Source organism: Podarcis erhardii (genome assembly GCF_964252035.2).
Source record: "Podarcis erhardii genome assembly, chromosome: 6".
In the NCBI taxonomy this organism is placed as follows: Eukaryota; Metazoa; Chordata; class Lepidosauria; order Squamata; family Lacertidae; genus Podarcis; species Podarcis erhardii.
Window position 1 is genome coordinate 44649413 of NC_138510.1, and position 23440 is coordinate 44672852.

The following is a 23440-nucleotide window of genomic DNA, read 5'->3' on the forward strand; positions in this document are numbered from 1 at the left end:
AGGTATAAGGAAGGCAGAAAGGAAAAAGGGGGGGAACCGGGAGGCTAGTGTGTGGTACAGCGTCCAGTGAAAGAGGCACTTGGTGCATGTGTGTGTGCAACCCCAGGGTATTCCCCTGGGGTAGAACCAATAAGTCCTTCGTTTCCCAGCAGCGCGAGCTCGACTGGGCAAGGAAAATTGGGAACTGCATGTGTGTGTGTTTGGTGTTTGGGGACGCTGCACAAGGACCATATTAAATATGGGAGGGGGTGGCTCAAAAAAGTCCGGTAACTCCCCTGCAATGCATGCTGAACAATTTCAAGAAAGGATTCAGCGGAGACTATGGCGTTGTGATGATGCCAGAACGCTTGCGCACTCTGTGTGAACTGGGAAGAAACATAGAGGCTCTAGCTGGGACAGGGCAACAAGGAGTATCTCTTTGAGGCTGAGTATCTACTTAGGGAAGAGTTTCAGACTCAGATTCAGATTTGGGAGCGATGGAGGGGATCGCTCCAGAGATCCCTTAGGTTATCCAAGTTAGTATACAGAACTAGAGTGTATATAAAACTTTCAGATCTCTGGACCTCAATGAAGGCAAGAGTTCAGCCAGGCAGAGTTGGAGAATTCTCTGCTGAGCTGTGGCTTTGGTAGTAAGGCAAGCCTCCTAGTTTCTCCAAAGCCCATTACTGAACTGGGAAGCACATGAGCCTTGCAGACCTCCAATAGTTTTGATCCCTATAGTAACTACAGCTTGACCAGGGAGGTCAACCTAAATCCCAGAACTTAGTTAGGGAAGAGCTGGGTACCTCTGTGACCAGCGGCAGTTTGGAACACATCAGGGAAATTACCAGCAGCCCCTAGTTTCTCTGATGACTAGTGAGAGGTGGTCTATGGCTAGGAAATACGAAATGGTTTCAGACCTATAGAAGTTACAGTTGAGACAGGGAGGACAATTTAATTGGTGCCCTTAATCAGGCACCAGCTGGATGGCTCAGAGCTCAGGTGTGTCTCAGAGAACACTGTAACAGACCCCTGGTTTGAGGCTTAGGCAGAGGAGCCTCAAGAGAAGACCTGCATCTTTGTGGCCACCACAGTTGACAAGTTAGTTGCCACAGAAAAAGGATGAGGGAACAGATGAAGAAGCAAGCCGGACACCTGAAGCTGACCACAGGGTGTGAGCAGCCAAGGTCAGGTGTCTGCTGGCAGAGCTACTAGAAGTTTAAAAAAAAAAAAAAAAACTGCATAAAAAAAAAAGAGGAAGAACTTTCTCCATTTAACTTGGATGAGTTTGTGAACATGGATGAAGTTCTAGAGGTTTACGTGATAATAGAGAACCCCCCCACCCCCCTGGCTGAAGAAATATAAGACTGCTCAATGAAATTAAAGGAGCACAGGCAGGAAAACGCCTCAAGAAGCCCATTTACCAGGGATCCGAGGCAAAAGTGCCGTGGTGGCCCCCTTGGGAGGACAGGGACAGCCCCATATCCTCAAAGCTCCACCGCTGCCCCGATATGCGGCCCCAGGAGCCAAAGCAGGAAGGGGGGGGGCTGCCAGCCAGCCCAGAAGTACACAAGGCAGAGCCCAGTGACCAGGTCCTGGATGAATTATACCCCAGTCTTACAGAATTGAGGAAAAAGATGAGCAAATACAGAAGTTCGACCACTATGTATCGAGATGCTGCAGATGCTTATCACAGGGGTCGAGAAAAAGCCTTTGGAAAGTACCTAAAACAGTGCAGATCCAATCAGCCCACGTCCAGTGTAGAGGCAGGGACAGCAGTCCTGCCCCCCCTTCGCGTTGTTTTTGACAATCCACCACCTCCACCCCCTGCACGTCCGGCAGGTCAAGACGGTGGTCAAAATGTCCTTGCCCCACCTGCCCCGCCACCGCAGCCTAGGACATTCACCCTTCAATATGTCCCCTTCACCACCATTGATTTGATGAATTGGAAGACCAGACCCACACCCCTGCGTTTGCTGAGAAGCCCCAGGCAATGGTGGACTTGCTGTCCTCCATATTTGCAGCACATGAGCCTACCTGGACAGACTGTCAGCAATTGCTGAACACTCTCTTTACTTCAGAGGAAAGGAGGAGAATTAATACACAGGCTCTAGAACACCTAAAAGAACAGCAGATTCAGGAGGCAGAGTGGCCTCAACGATATCCCTTAACCAACCCACAGTGGGACCCAAATAATGTGGACAATCGCAATGCTCTAAGTACCTATCATAGGACAATGTGCAAAGGACATTAGAACCAAAATCCAAAAACAGCCTGAGTTCCAGGGCATGTGCAGATCTCAGATCATGACCATCACCCAGAAGGTGTTTAAACAAAGAGGAGAGACTGAGAAGAGGGAGAAAAAGCAGTGGAGGAAAGAAAAGGCAGCAGTGTTAGGCACGGCAATGGCTCACAGCACAGGGATCCGAGGGGTCCGCCGTAGCCATTCAGAGACCCGCAGCCAAGGGGAGGAAGATGCCTGCTCAGCAACAGCAAGGCCATAAGAATTACCCCTGTAAAAGGCTGCATGGAGCCAATTGGGAAGTCTGGTTAAAATGCATGTATTACTGACTGGCAGAAAAGCAGCTATGGGAAAGTACACAGGCTGAAACAGGCTTTGCCCAGCCCATTAAGAAGTTTACAGGCGCAGTGGAGGCTTGTGAAGCAGACGTGGTTGATGCTCTTGAGCAGGCCTGGGTTGTGTGGCAAGCAGTGAAGACGGCATGTCAGGCCGCAGTAGAAGCCAGACCAGAGGGACCTGGAAGCCCAAAAGGGACTGTGGGACGCCCAGAAAGCCCAGAGGGACCTAGAGGATGCCCAGAAAGAGTACCAAGCCCAGAGGGGGCTGAGGCTGTTTTGGGAAGTTGTTTCTACGGTTCAATGCATCTGTGTGATGGACTGTGTGTTGGAGAAAGGCTGAAAAGGCAGTGGCAAGCTGTTCCTCAGACAATAGAGCACCCAAAAGTGATTCCAAGAGTTCTGAGGAGGCCAAAGTCTCCAAGAGTTATTTGTCCTTTGAGGTGAAGTCCAACAGCGAAAGGCATTGCCATGCAATTGGCAGCTGGATGCAAGGCTAACATCTATACTGATTCTAAATATGCCTTCTTAACCCTGCATGCGCATGGCGTCCTATGGAAAGAGCCGGGAAAGCTCTGAAATACGGTCCAGAAGTTGAGACGTTACTAGAAGCTGTATGGGCCCCCAAAGAGATTGATGTGATGCACTGCAAAGGCCATGGCAAAGGTCGGAACATGGTCACTAGAGGCGACCGGAAAGCAGATAATGCAGCTTGTGAGGCAGCTCTGAAACCTCCACCAGTGGTCACCACCGCCCTCAACCCAGCTACCCTGTTGCCGGTAGGAGAAGGTGAGGAGCAGACACACGATTGCATTGAGATTATGGACACAAGACTGGACCAGGAGAAGTGGCCAAGGGAAATCGATTGGCAGACAGAGTGGCCAAGGAAGCAGCCCGGTAACCAGCCCCAGCCTCAGTTATTGGAGCAGTGGTCCCAGAAGGGATCTTAAGCACTGCTAACAAACCAGATACTATGAGTCCACCCACATGAGGCCAGATGCCACAACCAAGCAGCTGGAGAAGTATGTCTATATAGCCAACCTTTATCAACTGGCAGCCCAGATTTCCAGGAAATGCCTGCTATGCCAAAAGAATAATCCCAGAACTCACTCCAGATGATGTGGAACCGCGTTACACCCTTGATGAACGGCAGTGGGCCAGCCAAGAAGGAGCAACGCTCCAGGAAGGACCAGACAGCCGTGTTTTTGGTGCCCCAGCATCTGGCCAGCGTGATTGTGAAGAATTACCACGAATCCACCCATTTGGGAAGCCCAGCTGCTAAAGCACATAACTAACTGCTGCTATATCCCAAAACTGTGTCCTGTGCACCAACCAAGAGACTGAGATCACCCTTTGAGCTTTTGTATGGCAGGCCACCTCCTTTCGTCCGAGACATCCCCGCCAGTTTGGGGCAGATGAAAAAATCACATCACCCAAGGACAAGTGCAATCCCTTTGTTTGTCGTGTGTGTGTTTGCTTCCTTTCCAGGTATTCCCTCGAGCGTACATCGTGCAGTCCCGCGGCAGTCTCACTGAGCCGGTTCACCAGTTCCTCTGGGTGACAGCGTCTGGCGACCCCCTCATCCCCAACTGCAGTGAAAGTAGCCGAGGTGATCCCCTGGGTACATCACACGCGTCTGAAATCCTGCTGACCCTCTGAAGCTGATCATCACCTTGTGTTTGACGCTACCGGGAATGCGTTGAGCCACGGGCAACGAGATCCTGCGACTACTCATCACAAGGACAGTCACAAAGACTTTATATTTTCTCTCTTATTTTCTGTATTGATTTGCTCTATGTCTTATTGCCCTGACCCTACCGAGCCATACCAACCCTATTGGCCTGCTGACCTCTGCTATGACTGGTTCGTCTTGCCGGTGGTAAGGGACGGCATACGCGTTGGCTCTTGGGAACGAGGGTTCAATAGGGCGGCCGCAGTACAGCATCCCACTCTCCCACTGTGGCTCTTTATTCACTGCATTGCCCAGCGCACTTGGATGTGGCTCCTCCGGAGAGCTGCAGGATCGGTCGAAATCTATCGAGTTCTAGACTGCTCTTGTGGTTGTGGGAGAATAGCCCGCTGGTTACATGGTAAAGCGATATATCAACCCCATTTGACAAACCAGGCCAAAATCTTACTCCAGGTGTTGCATGGGAGGGTGTCTGAATCAGGTGCACATTAAAATTGCTGAACAGGTGCCTGTAAATTCTGCAGTCCCACCTCTGATTATTGTGGTGGCTCGAGTCTCCCAAAATCCCAGAATACTGCCTGAACTACTGGGCCTGGTAACTCCACACCTAATACCCTTGAATGTGGCAGGGTATTCTTGTGGCTGCATAAGAGTTGCCACCCAGTAGACAGACAGGGCACCTAGTTCCAGAAGAATTGGATGGGAGGGGTGCCCTAGGGCAGCGTCCCCAGCGTAGAAACTTGCTCTCCAGCAAATTTAGAGGCACCACTAGGACTTTTGGTATTGGGACCAGAACCCCTTGATATAGTCACCCCGTGTGTCAGGCCATTGCAGGGGTGGATATATTCTTGTGGGTGCAACATCATTTACGTGGAAGAAGAAGCCCCTTTTGGATATAGTACTCTCCCAGGAGACCACAGGGGTCTCCACCCACCGGGAATGGTTGGGAAGTTGATCCAAGTGGTGGGAGCTTCCGAAATAAGGTGGAAGATGACCCCAGAGGCCCAAGTGTTTATAGAATACGAATATCAGTGGGCCCTTCAGCAGTAAAAGAATATTAGGAATGACCCCGAGTATTGGTGGAAGGAACTATGGAAATATTGAGGTTGGTGGGTAGGAGTGGTATGTACTGCCCTCTTTCTTTGGATGTTCATGTATTTTTGCTGGCATTGGCCAAAGCGGGAAAGAGTCCCCTGGCCTCCCATGCCAACTTTTCCCATCTGGCTCTCTATGATGTGGTACCTATTGATCCATCAAAACGAAAATGATGAACCGGAATTGGTCAGCATTTTCGTGATGGAAAGGGGGGAATGAAGGAGTGAGGACCAGGGGTCCACCTGGGTCCACTTTGGAGAGCCAGGCTGGAGCCATTTTATAAGCTGAAAGCCATCTTAGAAAGCAAACTAAAAGGCTAAAAGCTATCTCTCTTCTGTTTGCAAAAGCATTCTTTGCAAATGCAGCAAATGTGGTCTGAGCACTTCACACCTGCTCTAGCTGCTGACCCAATTCCAGTAAACAGACCGAGAATAGAGCGAACAACAGGAAAGATGTAGCCCACCACAAAATAAGGTGAGAACACGGATGGCCGATGTGGTTTTACCAGGAATTGCAAAGAGGTCAGATAGATTTTAAACTTGCAGCGCCACCTAGTGGATAACGCAGCCTGGAACCGAAGGGCCACCATCAATTCTTTAATTGGTTGAGCAGGAATGTGTAAGGGGTGGGTCAAGGGCTGAACTGTGCTTTTGCCAAAAGGTATAAAAGTTGTCTGCCCCTGGTGTTCGTGGGCATTCTCTCATTTTTCCTGAATGTACCCACTTTGCTTTGCTTGTCTGACAAATAAACCAAAGTCAATAAAAATATTGCTGCCTGGATTTTTCCATTCTGGTCTAGATTCTGAATTTACAGAATCTGAAGTCTCTAACACCACAACAGCAACTGCGTAGTCTAATGCTACTACTGTCCAGATCCCCCAATGTTGATGCCTACTTTCTTCCAGAAAGAGAAAGATGCATTTAAAACCATGAAGTATTTCATATATATATATATATTTGAGCACATCTTGGAAGAGCCTTCCTAAATTGCAAGACTAAAAGAGAGTGCCATTCAAACAATGCCACAAAGAACCCAAGTAATGCTTAAAGACTGCTGTCCTATCTGTTGTTTCTTTTTTAAAAATCCCACCAGCAGCCACCATCTGCACTTCCAGTCTAATGAAGGTGATTACTCTTAAATTAGAGTGGTTGCTCCTAAAAATCCTCACTTCAAATGCAGCTCACAGTTGAGGACAGGAAGAGGGGTAACCAAGATGAGCATGCAGCAGTTCAGACGGTGGCAGAAACCCCACCCGACGCCCCTCTAATTATAATTCAAGTCAATTATTTTTCTCAGCTGCATTGGGGACTAATTCCCTCCCAAAGTCTCCCAGTAAACATTTTCCCAGTGCTATCAAATTTGCTACACAAAGGCAAGACGGGGCTGCAGCTTATCTCAGCTGAGTATTATTCCTCTATCTTTCACTATGTAAACCTACTCGCCTGCCGATAAGAGGCCTTGCACAAAGGATCAAAGGAAGCAAGGCTCTTATGGAGAGAAGGGTGTCCCCCCCCCCCAATGTTATTATAAATTTGCAGACACAGAAAGAGCTGCTTTCCATCCCAATAACCCAGATTAAAATAATTACCCCAGGCAGGTTTCATTAGCAAAAACCCAATCCCCCCGCCTTCCATGGCAAGCACTGGGGAGAGGAACCCCCATGTTAGCTGCCTGACTTAGAAGGACTTCCCTGCGTAGGGCCTCAGCTGAATCTTTCAAAAACCATCCTTTCCCTTTTGTCCTTTTTAAGGTGTCTCATCTGCCTTTCATGCAGATGTCATTGAAATAAAATGCTACCCAGAGGCTGCAGTGGAATATAAATAAAATAAATAAATAGCATTTGTCTACCCAGAGATGTTTGGCCTGAAGGAGAGAATGGGCCTGTTACTTTGAGGTGATTTTAGTGGTAGAAGCCTGAGTTGTGATGATACCGAAAGTGTGTCTTGAATACATTTTGCACTCCATTACTGTACTGTTGATCCACAAAGGGCCAGTCTAACAAACATAGGCAGCTTTTCATAAAACTGGACCCATTAGTGTTCGTCATGGAGCAGGGAATCTGAGGGATTTCAAGATGAGGGTGGACTCCATCTTCCACCAGCCTCAACCAGCAAGGCCAATGTCAGTAAGGATGGGAACCGTTGTTTAACAATATCTGGGGAATTGATTGTTCATGCGCTTTCGTAGTTGCTGGTCAAATTGTTGTTGGGCATTTTCATATCACTTCAACTGTGCACTGGAAAAATGAAAACTGGTCCCCACAGGTACTGCTGTAATAATACATGTTATGTTTTGGGTTGACTGCTGTGGGCAGGACAAGGAACACACTCTAACTTAACTCCAGCTCTCATCCCCTGCCAGTGCTCAAAGCGGTCTGGAACTGTATCAAAAGTTGTTCTTTAAATAAAAAACCCCCTCCATTATGTGATAGGATGTGTCCATATCCCCATATTAATATGTGTACGAAATTTCCCTTAAGGGTGAAACTGAATACAGCAGAGGCCGCTTGAAAGCTGCTCTAACAAAAGGTACCGCTGCATTGATGATCCTGCTATGATTACAACTTAGGAAAATAAAGTGATTGGTCTTTTGCCTTCTCAACAAGGCTCCCCACCTCATCCCTGCATTGTGCTGGTAGACATCTATGATGCAGAGCAGGGGATGGGGAACCTCAGGCCCTCTCCATCCAGCCCGGTCTTTGGACTTTCTCAGGTGGCCAGGCCTATGGGCTGGGTATGCACCTCACAGGTCTGCTCTGCACTCCCCTTATGTACATTTGCCTGGTTGGCTTGTGTCTTTGTGGTGATGATGCTCTTGCTTGCCTGGGTGTGTGTGTGTGTGTGTGTGTGTGTGTGTGTGTGTAGAAAAATCTGGGGGGTTTTTTTAGCTGCAATGTAGTCTATTGTAGAAAATAAGGGTCTCCTGTGTGGCTCTGCCCACTTTTAACCTCTGGCTCTTCTCACTGCTGGCATGTGGCCTCATGGAAGATTGTCCATGAGGGATTGTGGCTCCCTAAGCCCTGATGTTGTGGTATCAAAGCTGCCAATGCTGGATTAATACTCCAGACATAGCAGCAACAAGGAGGAATTTGCTTTTTAGGAATAACGTCCCATACAAAAGCTGGGTATCCTTCTGCCAGCTCAATTATTCCCTCAATAAAAGCAGCACAAGCTCATGGAGGCGTCTGTTTCAGCTGCATTGCTCTGGGAAGATGGCACTGTCAGCTCCCCGATCCTGACAGCAGCTGCACCTTTGTGGTGGCAGCCTTTAGGGCCCTCACAGATTTCCCTTATGAGGTGCAATGAATAAAAGCTTTGTCTGCGCCAGGACATATTTATGTGCAGGAAAAACATACAGTTCCCTGGAGCAGGGTAAAGCTTAAGAGTTTATCTATATGCCAGGAAAGGTGTGGAGACTTGCATAGCTGTTGGCATTGATTTCTATAGCTCAGATTAGCTTCCAAATGTTTGGGCTAAAAGTCACATAGCAAGTGAGGAAATTATGGATACAAGGAAGTGGACTCTCATCAGTGGCGTAGCGTGGGGGTGCAGGGGGGGGGGCGGCCGCACCGGGCGCAACATCTGGGGGTTAGGGTTAGGGGTAGGGTTAGGGGGCGCAAATCCACGGCTTAGGGGGCGCAAATCCACGGGTTAAGGGGCGCAAATTACTTGCCTTGCCCCGGGTGCTGACAACCCACGCTACGCCACTGACTCTCATGACACCCAGGAATTGCAGCTGTATTTGCAGGCCCAAGTAGGCTAACTGCTTGTTTTCTATAGAGTGCAATATCTGATTTAAGTGACCATCTCCTGCTAAACTTGTGGCAATTTCAATTAGTTAACAAAAATGACCCAGTTCAGAGTGTAAATTTTTTACTTTCTGCCTGCTTCCACACTGATCATTTATTGTGGAACATCCATGTTTCTTCACTCAATTTCTATAAACCATTCAGCTTCAATTTTTTCAAGAGTTCAAAAATCCAACTTTCTAAATACAGTTACATTTCTTCAAGTGTGGATGGCCCGTCCCACTGCTATTCTGACTCATTCTGGCCTGTATAGTTCACTCAAGTCATTTGCTATATTGCTTTAGCTATTTCCTTCTCAATAGTCAGTCTCTAGTCAGTCTCTAGTCTCTAAGAATAAACTAAATTGCTTTAACTCTTCACTTTCCAAATAGCTTTGCCTCCATATACATTTCTCTCTATTTGCCTGCCTGCCTGCCTGCCCCCCTCTCTCCCCCCCCAACATCTCTCTACCATGAAGAGGGAGAATCATGAATGGTAGTGCAGTGTGGAGTAGAAGGAATATTTAACACTTTCCCTCCACACAATGGTCCCAGTGAGAATCGCCACACACACACGCCCCCGAGAAAAACATTTGGGGCTGGGCAAAGAGGGATTACATACTTGTTCACAGAGTGTTAGAAGTCTGGAAGTGTAAGAAGTCTGCCATTCGACTTCCAACTCAAGCAACAATGTCTGGATGCTGCTAAGTCACCCACATCTAGAAGCGCCCTCCATTCTGTGATATTTTTCTGATTTTCCATTGAGTCATATACACCTATTGGACTAGGAATCTGGATTCACATATATTAGGACATTCTCTTGTCATGGACATAAATCTGAATTTATCACAACCTTGGATTACTTCATTACTTTGCCTCAAGACATGAAGGTCTTAAAACCTTAAAGGTCATTGAAACTGTCTACAAACAAGATTTTGAAACACAGAATCATGGAATTGTAGAGTTGTAAGGGATCTTGAATGTCTGTTCAAAATGAAATAGAAGCCCAGCACTGGAAAGGAACTGATAGATGTATTTTTGTTTCCACCAGATATTACAGTGTAGATTTTTGACATGGAAAATCAGCTCAGCACATGGTGAAGCAATTGCTCAGCTGTTGCAACAAAATCCATTGAGTTTCCCCAAAGAAAATGCATCTATGTTGGCACTATGAGCTGGGATGTCAGTGAGGCACAAACTGTACCAACAGCCCGAGTGCTTTGTCAAACATGCTGAGTTTCATTAGATCTACTTATGTTCTCATCAGCCCAATGGGACAGCATGAATCCCCCCACCCTACCCCATGGTAAAGGTACCCCTGCCCATACGGGCCAGTCGTGTCCGACTCTAGGGTTGTGCGCCCATCTCACTCAAGTGGCCGGGGGCCAGCGCTGTCTGGAGACACTTCCTGGTCACGTGGCCAGCGTGACGAAGCTTCTATGGCAAGCCAGCACCAGCGCAGCACACGGAAACGCTGTTTACCTTCCCGCTATAAAGCGGTACCTATTTATCTACTTGCACTTAGGGGTGCTTTCGAACTGCTAGGTGGGCAGGAGCTGGGACCGAAAGATGGGAGCTCACCCCGCCGCGGGGATTCGAACTGCCGACCATACGATCGGCAAGTCCTAGGCACTGAGGTTTTACCCACAGCGCCACCCGCGTCCCTCCTTACCCCATTGTAGGAGGTGCCAGTGAATATGTGGGAAGCAACATTCCATTTTGACAAACCTGAGAGAGACTGAAGTGGATGTGGTCAGACGGTATCTCCCATCTACAGACTACTTGCATCTCACTGTTATAATGTGTGCTGAGGGCCAGGTGACAAGTGCACATCATCAGCCTGCATGAATACTACAAATTGCTGTCAACAGACAGAACTCTAATGCTGGGTAGAATTCACATGACTGTTTTTCCCCACTGGAAGACATCCTTGCAAGACAGTCCCATTTAAATTCTAGTGTTGTAAATAATTCAGCACGCAGCCCCATGTGCTAATACACATAGCACATACAGTGGTACCTTGGGTTAAGTACTTAATTCGTTCCGGAGGTCCATTCTTAACCTGAAACTGTTCTTAACCTAAAGCACCACTTTAGCTAATGAGGCCTCCCGCTGCCACCGCGCAATTTCTGTTCTCATCCTGAAGCAAAGCTCTTAACCCGAGGTACTATTTCTGGGTTAGCGGAGCCTGTAACCTGAAGCGTATGTAACCCAAGGTACCACTGTACTGGATTTATTTTTTACACTTTTCCAGAATGCACTTGGTGTTTATAAGGTGATTTTCCTTATACTGTAGATCGAGACCATGAGCTAACTGCAAGGGGGGGAAAAGCTTTTTTTGTTATTATCTACCATTCACTTATTTCTATCATGTGTACATGTGTGCCTGCATTCTTGTATATCTCTGCAGGGATGTCAATGAGCAATGGATGCCTCTATTCCAAACACCACCTTTTTCTCCAAATCTGACATTTCCACTCCTCATAAATGTGTTGATCTGACCCACCAACACAATCTCAGAAGAACAGACTGCCTCCTAACGATGAGTTTGGGGGCGGAGGGTGTGTGTGAAAGGAATAAAGGCGGTAGGCAGCTGTGGGGGTGTGGGAGGCAAAATATTAAAAACATGATGGATTTCCTCTATCTTCTTTGGAATGAGTGAGCCAAAGGGACATGGAAGGGACTTGAGCAAGTGCCAGAAGGAATTTCCAGACTGCTCTTTCAACATCCCCTCTGCCTTCTCAGCAAGGACATGACTTCTTACACACCAGCCAAGAGACAATGAGTTTGGGGTGGGGAGGGGAGCCAGGGTGGAGGGGGGGAGCATGGAAGACCCTTTTGCCCAGTGTAGCATAATCGGTTTCCTATTAATCTGGCATTATTATTATTATTATTGTTATTATTATTAAACATCTCTCTTCTCCCAAATCATCTCTGAGCTGCAACGATGTCCCCAGTAATAGCTCCATAAATTTCAGCCATAAAAAGTAATGGAGGGAGACAAATGAGATAATTAGGAATAAATCTTAGCGAGGTCTCTATTCATCAACATCCCCCGGAACTGGCCAATATTCCAAATCATTAGCAAAGCCCGTAATTAACAAAGAACCCAGGCTTCCAACGTTAATAAAGCTTTCCCGACTCTATATTATCAGGTAGCGGCTGACGAATCGGCCCCGTTAATATTATGGCCTTTGTTAAAGATCTCTCTCTCGTTCACTGCTCTTTTTTTTTTTTAACTAAAAAACCCATGTCAGGTTTTTTTCCTCCTCTTCTGCTAAATTTTAATTAGATTTTGCATGTGCATCTTTAGAGGGCGAGTGTAGGGACAAAAGGACAAGGGTTTTCCTTTTATACTCAGCAATGCTGGCAAAAAGAAGAATTCTAACCGCTGGCTCCCCACCCCCCACCCCCAAATCTCTTTCTTCTACTTCTATTCAGGAATATAAACCTCTCCTCTGGGTTCCTTTATGAATCAGAGACCTGGACTCATCCCGGAGCAAGCTGGAATAGGGTTTCAAAAGGACTCAAGATCAGTTTTCAAGGACTTGGTTCCCGCCTAGATAGTACTACAAAGTTACACATTTCAAAAAGTGCTGAGCACCCAGTTGCTCCCATTGTAGCTTGCCTAGAAAGATTTTCAGAGAAGTCCAGCCCCTCTGTTGGCCTACTAGACGTATTATTTCTGTGGTGGACTGTTTTACGGAAGATACTTTTGAAGCATTAAATACTTAAGATATCATAGATTAATCATAGAATTGTAGAGCCGGATAGGGATCCTGAGGATCAGTCTTGTCCTGCCCCTTGCAATGCAGGAATCCTGTCCACAACCGTCCCTGCGTGGGCTCGAACCACCCACCTTCTGGTTAAGAGCCAGATGCACTGACCCGTTGTGCCACAGAGCTGTGTGAGCCTCAGTGACTCACTGTTTATTTACCCATTAGAGAAGGATATCTAGGATACAAAGCTGAGGGAGAGTTATAGGAGTCCATTGGAAATGCAAGTTGTTTCAATCCATCTTCAGCTATGGGAACTGTTACATACTGAAGTTCTCACCCTGGGCCAGCAAGGGGGATACTGTAGATAGTTTTCACTCAGGTCCACATATGCAAATAAGGGATTGAAAGTGACGTTCAGTGATTGGATAGTTACAGAAAATGGTTACAGTTACGTTGTACTGGAGCTCTATATAAGCAGGCTGGCTGAACCCTTCAGTTCAGTTCTGTTCTGGCCTGTGAATAAACAAGAGCTGTTTGAAGAATCGCTTTTCGTCTGATATGTTCACCCACAACTTAACTGGAACCTCAGTGTATACTGGGCCAGACCAGGCTTTCTCTTTTCTGTTATCAGCAGCAGTGGGGAACCTGATTTCCTGTAGATATCGCTGGACTCCCTGCGGGGCTGTCCTAGGATGTTTTGGTACTTGAGGCAAAACTAAAAATTCCCATTCCCACCACCCCCTCCTGTGTTAGTCAGCTGCCACTACCCCTGTCACCTGCCACTTGCCAACGCAAACACCTCCTCTTCCTCTGCAGCCAACTGATTCAGCAGGGGAATAAAAGGAGACTGGAAAGAGGTGGGCAACAGTGGAGGAGGAGGAGGCAGCAGACAAGTACAGGAGACACTGAGTGGTGCACTGCTTGCAGGCCAGATCCACAGAAAGCAACAGCAGTCATCACGATCCATTTAATTCACCCAAGAATGAATTGGATTGGTGGGCCAGTTTAATTTTAAATTTTAAATATGCAATAAGTGAACGATGATTAAGAAGATTTTTGAAGAATAAAGTCAACATCCTCATGACATTTTTTAAAAAACAATTTATTTTTGAAAGGGATTCACATTTGCAAATTAAAATCCAAAACTATTTTGAACCGTTCAGGCTGCTTGAGATATTTGGCAGCAGTCCAGCTCAGTAGTAATGTGCAAATATTGTCAGATCAAGGCATATTGGTTTATTTCTCTATTTCTTCAGCTGCAAAATATCTCGCTGTTTAAAAAAGAAAACACCTTTTGGTTCCTAAGGTCTCGGAGCAAGAATGATTTATCTGAGATCACACAGCTTTGTCTGAGGCACTGCTACAGATTATCTCAGAGTTTAATGTTAAAAAATACATAAAATAGCAGAGTTGTGACTCCAGCCCACATGAAATCTGCAGCCACGGAGATCGGCAGCAAAGGGCTCCTACTCAATAGCGATGGAGGAGAAATTAAGCTCAGATCACATTTTAATGAAAACCTACCTAATTCACACTTCTCCAAATTTTGTGATGTAGCTCACCAAACAAACAAATGCAAATATTAGGCGAAAGTATACATCAATTGTATGCTTTGTATACATTGTAAGTGCTGTAATCAATATATTGGGGGATTCATGTAATTTACAGAGCAGGGGACACTTCCTTATAGGAACAATGTAATGCGAAAAATGGGCTCTGACGTCTGAAATAATTTGTGTGCAATTAGTGATTATGAGGCCAGGAAGCTTAGCACATGTTCTCACCAGATACATAGGGATGATGATGATGATGATGATGATGATTCATTTCATTTCTATACCGCTTTATATTTTTAAGAAAAAAACCTCAAAGCAGTTTACAACTTACATTAAAACATCAAATAAAACAATTCAGAAGAAAACGTTACAGAAGTCAAATATAAAATATATATCCAAAGCAGAATCATTAATACAAAACTAAAATAGTGTCTTAAAGATTTCAAAATAAAACAAAGGAGGTTAACTACAGAATGCACATTTAACATAGCAAAGGTAACAATAAACATTATTTTAAATGTTTCAAAAGAAACATTACTAAAGGAAGTCAAATATAAAATACACATTTAAAACAGCATAGTTAGCAAGAAAATAAAATATTGTCATGAGCATTAAAGATATCTGTTGCTGTTGCTGCCAGTCCTGCCAATGGTGGTTCTTAATGGGCAGAGACTGTGGAAGTTCAGGCTCGATGGCCAAGATGGTCTCTGGCCTCTTCAGCAGTCCTAGTTTTTGTAGCTGGAGTCAGTCAGTTTTTTTCCTGGTGAAAAAAGGCCTGCAAGATAGGGAGCTGGTCTTGCAGGTCTCACAGCCTGTTCACATGGCCTAAATACATGAACTGTCAGACTCTGATTCCAGCCTAAGTATTTGGGCTGGATTTTTTTCCATAGGCTCAATCCAGTATACTTTTGTTCAGATTAAGAACTAGATGAATTGCATTCTATTTGGACTTATTGGAGTAGAATAGGGGTCAGCAAACTTTTTCGGCAGGGGGCTGGTCCACTATCCCTCAGACCTTGTAGGGGGCCAGACTATATTTTTTTTGGGGGGGGGAACCAATTCCTATGCCCCACAAATAACCCAGAGATGCATTTTAAATAAAAGAACACATTCTACTAATGTAAAAACACGCTGATTCCCAGACTGCCTGCGGGCCAGATTTAGAAGGCGATTGGACCGGATTTGGCCCCCGGTCCTTAGTTTGCCTACCCATGCAGAAGAAGAAAACAACCCATGCCTTATCAGCTTGACAAGTTTGCCATTTAATGAAGTTTAGGGTCAGTTTTGCTTTGATTCAGTGAGTATATGCACCTTCAGGTGTGAGGGCTCCCTTTCGCTCTGAGCACTGAGTGACTTAAAGTGTAGACCTGGTTTAGGAACCTGTGAAAAGTTTCAGCTACTTCTCTTCTTGAAGTTTGGTCATTAACTGCTGCTTGAAAGTCAAGTATAGGCTGATGGGATTTCTGAAGCAGATGCCTCTTTAATGCGGCACACAAAGCAGTAAATGTTCTGAAACAGCGGCTGAGAAAGGTGAGTGCAGAAGATCTTAACAATTCATTGAGTTTTGGTGAAGCATCTTCCCACCTGAACCCTGCTCTCTATTTTGCATGGCTCATGGGCACAAACCAAGTGAGAACCAGCATCTTTAGCTCTCTAAAACCCATCCCACAGATGAGACAATTGAAGCAGCCACCTATCCCACACCACCTCCCATTAGCACTGGCTCAGCGGAATAATAGGACATCACTGCTGGGAACAGGATTTCTCAGTTTTGTTTCCCACTGCTCCTCCTTGTTCCCCTCTTCAGTCTCTGCGAAATCACTGTGGGTCATTGGTTTCCTGGTACATCAACAGAGCTAATATGACTGCAACATCTATGTACTAAAAAGCCAGCAAAAATAAATTGATGGAAACATTAGAGCCTGAGATTTTGCACGGGGAAACTTGTTTCTAATTTTTGTTTCTATTGTACATGCCTCATACAAGTGTGTGTGAGAGAGAGTGTGTTCACACACAAAGATAACCTGCAGTTTCCAAGCCAGATGAATTGGAGCCCTTTGCCTTACCGTCCCCTTGATTTTAATGTGGATGAACTCTGCCTTTTTCTGGATCAAACTTATGTGGCGAGCAATGCTGGAAGTATGTGACATAATTCAGGTTCTCAAATCCTGGAGTGATCAGATCCATGATTTTGTTTTTCCACATGATACAATTAAAGTTAACAATATGAGCTTTTCGTTTTGGATTCAGTATTCCGTTTTATTCTTTTCGCATCGTTCCTGAAGTAGCACAGCAGGCAAAAGAAATTTCCTTTGACAGCATCAAGGGTTATAAGATTGTGTGGGTTTTAAAGCAGTGGCAAGGGGCCTACAGCAGTACCAGCTCCCACTCTTAAGTGGCATACTTGAAGCCTGCATGCTTAAACTAAATGACAACTGATTTAATTGTCGCATTCCTTGCCTCAGGGAACCCTGGGAACTGTAGTTCTGTGATAGGTTTAAGGCAGCCTTCATCAACTGAATGCTTTCCAGCTGTTTTGCACTACACTATAACTCCAGTCAGCTCCAGACAGCACAGTTATGGTTGCAGGTGCTGCTGGGAGTTGTGTTCCCTATTGGAAAAGGTTGGTGAAAGGGGCTCTGAAAGAAAATCCACATCACCACTGCCACTAAACTCAAGAATCTTTGAGAACAATCAATTTAAAATAATTTAAAATCTACCCTTCCCAGTATTTTGATTGTCCTTGATCTTTCAGAACAAAAAGGTGGAAAGAGGTCTCTGTGCTTCTGAATTGGAAAGCGCTTCAGCGAAACTCTGCATAACATAACAGTCTGCACACTACCGTTTACCACAGATAATTGTAATGGCTGCTTTTTTTTTTTACTAGCACTGAGAGATGCTGCTTATCATTGCTGCCTTTTAAATCCAAGCCCGTGAATAATATTTTGTGACCATTTCTGTAAAACAGAACCAGATTTTCCAGAAAGTGTATTAAGATGGTTGCTATTGGGTTTTTTATTTTATTTAAATAACTTAATGGTTAAGGTTAAGCTTGAAAGCTGCTGCTGCTGCTGCTGCTGCTGCTGCTGCTGCTGCTGCTGCTGCTTATGGGGAGAGGTAGACTTTTCACACTCGGAGCTGAAATGCTGCCGAATCGCGTAAGCTTTGCGTAGCTCTCCAGTTCTGCAAATGGAACACCAACTCAGCCACACGCCGGGGACAGACCAGAGCTGGATTCATCAGCTGTGAGATAGGCCCAAATCATAGTTAAATAATAGTCCCTGGAAATATTGAGTAGCTGACTGGTATAGGAATGTGGAGAGAGTGAAGTGTTGTGTGGTGTGTGTATGTTGAGTGTACAGAAGCCATTGGAGGGGAGAAGCATATTTGCCACACACCCATTTTGAATATTATTGGTCTCAAATTCAAGAACATTTGTTTTCTCTTGCCTCGGCAAAACGTTTCTTGTCTGAGATTGTCCCCAGATCCCCAGCTGCCATAAACTGGAAATTATTATATGGAATTCAGAACAGATGAGTCCATTTTCCCCCATGGAGGAGGGCTACCCCAAATTCTGCCTATTACTTTCCCTCAAAGATAAGCTCACTCTCCCAGCTTTGTGGTTCGATTCCTTTCTGGCGAGTACATGCAGAGGGTATTATTGGCAACTCAAGGTCATGTATTAAATGGTAGGGTCAGTCGTCTGCCCTCTGGATGGAGGATGATTGGATTAATAGTCAGATGTGAGACAGGCCATCTTTTAAATGCTGGAAAGGACGGCTGCATTCTTGCAGCTGAGGAGGAGCCGAGAGAGTTGCTGACCCAAATGGCGTGTGGAAGAATAGCATGCAGGCGGAAGGAGAGAGCTGATTATTTGATAGCATCTGGAAGCCATTTATGAACAATATTCCCAGTCAGACTGAGCTGTAGAATTAGCACAGCAGTTAGGCTGATTTCTGTAAGAGGGCCCACTTATGTGGGCCACAAAGTAAAGGGGAGGCACCTTCAGTAGTGGGCAGGATATAAGATTCCTTTCATTGTTAACTGTAATGTGCTAGCATCCATAGAGACTCTTATCCAACAATGGAGTTTTCTTCGAGGGCAGTGTATAAAGTCACTCCTGAGCCTTCAGTCTCAGGAAGACAGGCAGCCAAAGCACTACTAATCAAGCTAAATCAGTTATATTCACATTCAGCAATTTCCCCTTTTTTGCTTATGCACTCTAAAACTGGATATAATACAGGGAAGGTTTGAAAGGAAGAGCAGAGGGGTTTGGAGCCAACACCACCTATCAGATTTCGAACAGCTCAACAAATATATGACTTTTAGAAGACATCTGAAGGCAGCCCTGTGTAGGGAAGTGTTTGGTGTTTTATTGTGTTTTTATATTTTGCTGGAAGCTGCCCAGAGTGGCTGGGGCAACCCAGTCAGATGGCCAGCATACACATAATAAAATTATTATTATTATAGTATGCCTCTCAAGACCAGTCGCCAGGAATCACAAGGGGGTGGGAAGAAGGCTGATACACTCAGGTTTCTGCCTTTGGGCATCTCACAGGTATCTGGTTGGCCACTGTGAGAACAGGATGCTGGACTAGATGGGCCATTGACCTGATTCCTCAGGGCTCTTATGTTCTCTGGCACTCCACAAATGGAAGTCCTCTGCCCCACAGCGACAAGGCCATTAGAATAGTGTGCTGTCTTTTTTTGGCAACAGGAAGCACCACAACGAATCAATTCACAACAAATATATGTTACAAGAAGTTCAAGAAGCTTTTTGATTTTATCAAGCAACAATAGGCCTCATCTTGGCCTTGGGAAATCTATCCCTGGGGGTTAAGACAAAAGGAACATTTTTCAGTCCTAAGAGAAGAACCTGTCCCATGATACACATGAATCCAAAAAGCTAGTAAATGAAATCCAGATTCATCCTCAAAGCAGAAACTGTAGTTTGTTTGTTTTGCGGAGGAAAGAACTCAGGGCATTAAAAGAACACAGAGTTCATGTGGGACTTTGAAGAGGTAATTAGTGAGGCTGAAATCTGCAGCTTCTGGATCCAAAACGCTAACCTCTTGTGCTAGGAGAATTGTGGTGCATCACACTCAGTTACTGTACAAAACCGCTAGCAGTGCTGCTATTGCCAATACCTAAAAAGAAATAAGAGAGAGCGAACTTGAAATAATAAACTCGAATGATTCCAGGGCCCAAGTATAGGATGGGGCAGAGACTACGCTTCACCAGGGCCTGGAGATCCAGGCTGCAACTAAGAATAATTTATGGATCATATTTGAGGTCGTTTTGTGGAAATTTGTTTTCAAGTATCTATGTCCAAGGCTTGTGAGATGTGCTGGCACCAGTCAGAAGCAGCGTAGAATAAGCAACATTCGGAACAGTAAGCCTTTCTAGAGTATGTCTGCCAATGCAGTTCAAAGCATGGCAACTTTGCTCAAAGAAGCTCAACAGCTTTTCTGTCCGGATTTTCACTGTTTGAAATATAGTAACCTGCTACAACATGTTCTCTTGAAATCGCCAGCCCCCGAGATCCTTGTACATGGGCAGGATGAAGAGACACAAAACACTGTTATAATGAGGGGGCGTTGATCCTAGGGACAGCAAGAGCCAATGCTCTGGTATTCAGATGATCATACTTAGAAGGCTTCCCATAAACCATAACTCCTAACCAGAGGGGAACTTCTAAGCATGTTCATCCAATGTGCTTAGAATTCCCCTTAATTAAGACATTCCCAGTAAACACAGAAAGGTTTGCAGCAAAGCCAGTGAATGCTGGGATATTGGGGCTATTGCTTGCATGCATGCCCCTACTCCTTACCCATTTTAAGCCTCTGCATGTTCACATGAATGCATGACTGCTAGGTGCATCCTGGTAACATCAGCTTTAGGAGGTAGAGGAGGGGAATGGAGGAAGGCATGGCAACACCTGGAAGGCAACAGATTGGGGAGGGCTGCTCTAGACACTGAACATTCCCTTCTCTTCCAGTCTGAGTTCAATTAAGTCTCCTAGGTCTGTGCTGAGGAGCAGAGATGCTCTTATGCTGCATCATTGCTGTATATACACGTGTGTGAACTGAGACCTCAAAGAAGATATTTTTTTCAAGCTTTGCCAGAGAGTTGGTGGTAAAAGCGGGGGGGGGGGGGGGGGACGGGACGGGACTGAATGTGTCTGAAGTTTCTTTCTCAGGCTTTTTCTGAGCTAACCTTTCTTTCGCTGCCAGGCTTTTCATTCCCGCCAGCTGAGGGCAGTGGTGTGTCTTTCTGGTCCGCACACTTGCTCACCAGTTTATTGTGGTGTCAATAAAGCAGGCATTCAAGTCGGATGAAAATATTATTTAAAAGAACCTCACAAAATAGCTGGCTGCTATAGGTATAAATACCTATGTAGGCATAAATACCACACAGCAAGCCACCTCTCGCCCTTGCTTATACCCATGCAAGCCATTTTTTGAGCCTCTGCGGTTGCAATAATGCAATTAAAGGCAGGATTTGGCCAGCTGCCTTGAATAAGCAAGATACAGCCCAAGTTAATTACAAAACCCATCCAAACCTCAGAAGCAGCTGAATACACACTCACTCCTCAGTGTCCTTCCTCTCTCAACAAGTCCTGTCTGCTTTCAGTCCCAACTTCACGGTTCTTTACAGGGCAGGGCGTCATTCACAAAGTTTCCAACATTGAGAGTCCCCCTGGTTAAAAAAAAAAGTTCCAAAATCTAATTTGCAATTCACTATAAACTACTTCTATTTGAGCTCAGGAGTAAAGAGGAATGGGAAACCAAAGAAACCCATGAAATACTTCCCTGGGTAAAGATGGCTCAGCTCCAAAGGTACTGCTCTTAACTGTCTGCAGGGACCTAGCCCTTAAACTGTGTCCTGGCAATAATCTGATTTCACAAGAGCTTTATGTGTTAGTGGTCAAATACATGGTCAGGGAGGCAGGGGAAGCAAGGGAAGTTGTGTTGGTCCATAACAAAAACTCCAAAATCCACCATTGCACAATGCTTTTATTAGGACCTAGTGAAGGTTCAGTTTTCACCCAGGACTGCTGGGACAAAGAAACAAATAAGGAATGGCCAATCCCCCCCCCCCCATTTTTAAAATACAAAATCCAACAGCTATCCAGTTTTCAGTTGTGAGCAAAACACACAGGTTTCTTGCTAGGTAGAAAAGTCAAGTAAAGAGAAACATGGCAGTTTCTTATTTTAGCTGAGCTGGTCAGGAAAGGCAGCGTTGGAAGAACCTGTTCAGGAACAGTTATGGATTTAACAGTAGGCCAGAACCAAAGTCAGAGTGACCAACTAATTCCAGTTCTATCCTTCCTTCTGCCTGCTAAATTCTACAGGGGCAGCTCTGAGACTAAGGAGGAGGAAGCTGACAGGATAAGCAGTGCCACTTGCTGGACTGGCTGTAAATGTGGAGGTAGACAGGACTGGCTGAAGGCACACTCAGGCTGGTGAGGCAGTGCTCCATCCATCCTAACTAACCAGGCTCCACAGCCTAATTTGGAATACGGTATTCATTTCTGGGCTGCAACATTCGCAGAAGACATCAGCAAATTTGAAATGACAAAGTGAGACTTGCAACAAAACGTTGTTGTGTATGCTTCCACTCCTAACAGGAGTGCTGGGCAGCCAGGCCCTCTACAAGGGGGGAAATTCTGTAACTGCATACGTTTAGGTTGGAGAGATTAAGATTAAGTGAGAAACATACATTGCAAAATGTCGCGATTTGATCAAAGGTCTGGATCACTCTATTAGGCTGTGTACCAGCTGAAAGACACAGCTAGGTTGTTCTTTCTCTCAGTTCACATTGAAGCTGGTTTGGAGGCAGATGCATCAAAAACAGTATATTTCATAAGAAACAACAGGCAATTGTGGCCAATGCATTGTGTACACTGTTTCCCAAACCAGTAGTGAGATGGGAACACACTGGATGAAGAGTAAATGGGAATGTGTACATAATCTGAGTTCCCTCTTTTTCATTTAACAATGGCCAGGTCCACTGAAACTGTGGAACAATTATTCCCAATTTTGATTTATTTTTTGCAGTGAGTGATTTATTTACAAGGATTATAGGAATCACAGGTAATCTGGTGTGTTTGTTGTGTTTCGGATGTTGTATTACAGAGGATCCATGATTTTGCATGTGGCCATTAACTACGAACTCCCAAATTTGGGATTGCTCCTGAGAAACTTCCAGTGTCTATGAAACTAATGTAGTGTAACAGGGATCCGAATACTATCAAACACCAGGGAAGCTAGGATGTGCAGGAGCAAACCGCTGTATTAAATATTTCTGCAGCAATAAAACTCACCTTTTGTTGGGGACAGGGCCAGCATGCAGTGTGAAGATAATCTGATGGCGTGTTTGTGTTGGGATAAGAGCTGCTGTCTGGGGTGGTCTTTAAAATCATTCCTTGGGCAGGGGGTGGTTTGTAAATAATCCAGTTTCACAGAGAAATCTCATTGACAAATGTTAACCGAAGTGATAAGGAGAACAATCAATTATTTAGAGAGTGGAAACAGCCTCCAGTAGGCTGTACAACTGCAAACAAACACTCCCCAGACTCAACCACTTGGCAGGATTTCAGACCACATCTGAGCTTTACCCTCAGCCCAAGAGATCCAAAAACTCCTCTCTCTCCTTCTCTCTTTCTCTGAGCAGAATTTCCAGAGGACTTCAGCTTCCATCAACAAGGTACCGGTACTTTAAGACATTATGACCCTGTTTCCCCAAAAGGAGGTTGGTGGATCTCACCAATCAACTGGATGCTTTCTTCTGCATCTTTCACTGACCAAGGGTGTCTCAATCCTGGATATCATGCTTCCTTAAGATACTCTGCTTTAGGAAATATGGAGGTCAGGTGTGCAGCACAGACAACTATCAAAGTGCTTGGGACTGATAGCAACCCAAGTGGAGCGGACCCAGCTTTAATTTATTAGTGTTTTTAAAGCATTTTACACATTTTGGCGTTCTTAGCAACAATGTATTTCATTTCCAAAGAAAAGAGGGATTCAGATTGGTTG

The 23440-nt window shown here is 45.3% G+C and overlaps 1 long non-coding RNA gene across 1 annotated transcript; it reads right to left on the minus strand.

Annotated features, from left to right (window-relative positions):
- Positions 1-19156: 19156 nt before the first annotated feature.
- Positions 19157-21084, minus strand: LOC309344123. The gene is made up of 2 exons (XR_014157630.1): positions 20992-21084; positions 19157-19549 (listed from the first exon to the last, which is right to left on the minus strand). It is a non-coding gene; the product is annotated as an uncharacterized lncRNA (long non-coding RNA).
- Positions 21085-23440: the final 2356 nt, after the last annotated feature.